At 39.3% G+C, this 4,159-nt stretch overlaps 1 pseudogene; it reads right to left on the reverse strand.

The window, feature by feature from the left end:
• The window catches only part of LOC102832696, a 7,264-nt pseudogene extending 3,105 nt beyond the window's left edge, over positions 1–4,159 (reverse strand).

Genomic DNA, 4,159 nt, shown 5'->3' on the forward strand with positions numbered 1-4,159 from the left:
CTACTTCCAAATATTTAGTCACTTAAACCTTATGAATATCAATGAAATACTGATGAATAGCATCAGAATATTATCAGATATAATGTTAGAAGATAATTCCTTCAGGATGGAAGGCATTGAAAATACAACAGAGGAAGAGCTGCATTGTCAAAGTAGAGCAGACCTTGATGGCTCAAATAGTGTAAAATTTTGGGGATCATCATTTGCTTATGGGGCACACTTCAAAATGAGGCAAAGCAGCTGTAAACATCCATTGATAATCAGAGTATGGAATGCATGAAGTATGAATCTAGGGAAATTGGAATTAATCACAAAGGAAATGGAAAGCAAAAACATTGATTGATATATTAAGTATTAGTGAGCTAAAAAGGACTGGTATTGGTCATTTTGAATCTGAAAATCACATGATTTACTATGCTGGGAATGAAAATTGAAGAAGAATGCATTGCATTCATCATCAAAAAAATTGCATTCACATATCAAGATATATCTTGAACTACAATGTAGTTTATGATAGGATAATATACATACACCTACAAGGGAGACCTGTTAACTTAGCTGGCACTCAAAATTCCACACCCACAACTAAAGATAGTGGTGATGAAATTGAAGAATTCTACCAACATCTTTGTTCTAAAATTCATAAAACATGCAATACAAATGTATTGATAATTACTGGTGATTGGAATGCAAAGGTTGGAAGCAAAGGGGAGGATTAGTAGTTGGAAAATATGTCCTTGGTGATAGTAATGATGTGGAGATCACATGATAGAATTTTGAAAGACCAATGACGTCTTCATTACAAATAAATTTGTAAAACAACATAAAAGATAACCATACACATGAACCCAACTAAATAAGATATATAGAAATCAAATTGATTACATCAAAAGGAAAGCTCCAAATAATCAGCTAAAACAAGGCCATGGACAGACTGTGGAACAGAGCATCAATTGCTCATTTGCAAGTTTAGGCTGAAGCTTGAGAAAATTAAATACATGACAGCCAAAATATGATCTTAAATATATTCCACCTGAATTTAGAGATAATCTCAATAGCAGATATGATGAATTAGCACTAATGACTAAAGACGAAAAAACCTGTGGATGACATAAACAATATCATACAGGAAAAAAACAAAAGTTCATTAAGAAAGCAAGAGAAAGAAAAGACCAAAATGGATGTCAGAAAAGTCTCTGAAACTTGCTTTCCAGCATAGACATGCTAAAGACAATTGAAGAAATGAGGAGGTAGAAGAGCTGACAACTTAAGAAATAGGGTCAAGAGTTATAATGAAGTGTGCAAAGATCTGGAGTTAGAAAACCAAAAGGGAAGGGCACACTCAGCAATTCTTAATTTGAAAGAACTGAGGAAAAATGTCAAGCCTTGACTTGAAATACTGAAGCAATACTTGAAATACTATGGGCAAATTATTGAATGATGCAGAAAGCAGTAAAAGAAAATGGAAGGAATACACAGAGTCACTGTATCAAAAAGAAATGATTGATGTTCAATGGTATCAAGTAACCAGTGACATTGAAGGAACAAGTCCAAGATGCACTGAAAGCATTGACAATGAACAAGGCTCTGGGAATTGATGGAATACAAGTAAAAATCTTTCAACAAACTGAGGCAGCACTGGAGGCACTGACTCATCTATGCCAAGAAATATGGAAGACAGATATCTGGCCAGCTGAATGGAAGAGATCATAGGAAAATATCATTAATATTGTATGCAAGTAAAATTTTGCAAAAGATTATTCAAAAATGGTTGTAGCAGTACAATGACAAGGAACTCCAAGAGTTTCAATATGGATTCAGACAGGGACATGGAATGAGGAGTATCATTGCTGATGTCAGATGGATTTTGACTGAAAACAGAGAATACCAGAAAGATGTTTACCTGTACTTTATTGAATATGCAAAGACTTTCTATTATGTGGATTATGACAAGCTATGGACAACATAGCAAAGAATTCCAGAACACTTAACTGTGCTCATGAGTAGTCTGTACATAGACAATTAGGCTATCATTTGAACAGAAGAATGGAACATTGCATGGTTTAAAATCAGGAAAGGTGTATATTAGAGTTGTTTTATTTCTCCATACTTATTCAGTCTTTATGATGATCAAATAATTTGAGTTCAATTATAAGCAGAAGAACACAGCATCAGGATAGCAGGAAGACTCATTAACCATCTGCAATATGCAGATAGTTCAACCTTGCTTGCTGAAATTGAAGAGGACTTAAAATACTCACTGATGAAGATCTAAGACCACAGCCTTCATAATCAGTTTCACTTCAATGTAACAAAAACAAAAATCCTCACAACTGGACAAATAACATCCATGCAAATGGGGAAAAGATTGAAGTTGTCAGACTTCATTTTGCTCCGATCAACCATCAACACTCATGGAAGCAGCAGCTAAGAAATCAAATGACACATTGTCTTAGAAATCTGCTGCACAAGACCTCTTTAAAGTGTTCAAGAGCAAAGATGTCAGTTTGAGCACTAAGGTGTACCTGACCCAAGCCATGGTATCTTCAAGAGTCTCAAATACATGTGAAAATTAAACAATGAATAAGGAAGACAGTAGAATTATGTGGAATATATATATATTATGTATATTATTTTCATCAGTGAGTATTTTAAGTCCTCTTCACTTTCAGCAAGCATTTGGGTTATGGTTTTATTATTAAGTGATGTTGCATTGGTTACGACTCATAGCAACACTGTATAGGGTTTCTGAGGAGCAACTGGTGAACTTGAGCCACTAACCTTGTGGTTCAAACTGACCTTGCAATTCAGCACATCAACCCACAGTGCTACACCAGAGGAGAATATTAAAAGTACCATGAACTGCCAGAGGACCAAACAAATCTGTTGGAGGAATTACTACCATAATGCTCCTTAGAAGTCAGGATGGCCAGACTTAGTTTCTCATACTTCAGACATTATCAGAAGACACCAGTCCATGGAGAAAGACATCATGCTTGGCAAAGTGGAAAGTCAACTAGAAAGAGGAAGACACTCCTCCTCCAGGAGAGGGATTGTCACAGGGCAGCAGCAACGGGCTCAAGTGTAGCACTGTTTGTTAGATTGGTGCAGGACTTTGCAATGTTTCATTCTGTTGTGCATATGGTTGCTCTGAGTCAGTACCAAATAGCACCTAACAACACCAACAGGCACAATGTTACCGCTTGTCTTTCATGCTGTAACACTGATTATTCAAGAAGTAGAAGACCCATTTTTTTTTTTTTTCAACAAACAAGTATTTATTGAGCGCCGACTATGTGTCAGGCACTATTATAGAACCTTCTCAAGGGAAGGGGGAAAAAAGACAGAGGCAGAAAATGCAAATTCTGAGGTAGAGGAAAGGGGCAGCTGAGGAAGAAGGCTGAGGGAGCTGAGAAGCCTGAGGTGATGGCCTCTGTCTTAGGCCTCTTCTTCGGCCTCCTCACCGAAATCTTCCTCCTCTAGTACTGCTGGTACTCAGAGACAAGGTTGTTCATGTTGTTCTCAGCCTCGGTGAACTCCATCTCATCCATACCCTCGCCTGTGTACCAGTGGAGGAAGGCCTTCCGACGGAACATGGCAGTGAACTGCTCCGAGATGTGCTTGAAGAGCTCTTGGATGGCAGTGCTGTTGCCAATGAAAGTGACTGCCATCTTGAGGCCACGGGGTAGGATGTCACAGATAGCCGTCTTGACGTTGTTGGGGATCCATTCCACGAAATAGCTGCTATTCTTATTCTGTACGTTGAGCATCTGCTCATCCATCTCCTTCATGGACATCCGCCCCCGGAAGACGGCAGCCACAACGAAGTACCAGCCATGACGAGGATCACAGGCAGCCATATCATGTTCTTGGCATCGAAGACCTGTTGGGTGAGCTCAGGCACAGTGAGGGCCCGGTACTGCTGGCTTCCATGGCTGCTTAGTGGGGCAAAGCCAGGCATGAAGAAGTGGAGACGTGGGAAGGGCACCATGTTGACTACTAGTTTGCGGACGTCGGTATTGAGCTGACCAGGGAAGTGGAGGCAGATGGTAACACCACTCATAGTGGCTGAGACAAGAAGGTTCAGGTCTCCGTAGGTTGGTGTGGTCAGCTTGAGGGTGCGGAAGCAGATATCATAGAGGGCCTCATTATCGATGCA

Source organism: Chrysochloris asiatica, unplaced genomic scaffold, assembly GCF_000296735.1.
Source record: "Chrysochloris asiatica unplaced genomic scaffold, ChrAsi1.0 scaffold00208, whole genome shotgun sequence".
NCBI lineage: Eukaryota > Metazoa > Chordata > Mammalia > Afrosoricida > Chrysochloridae > Chrysochloris > Chrysochloris asiatica.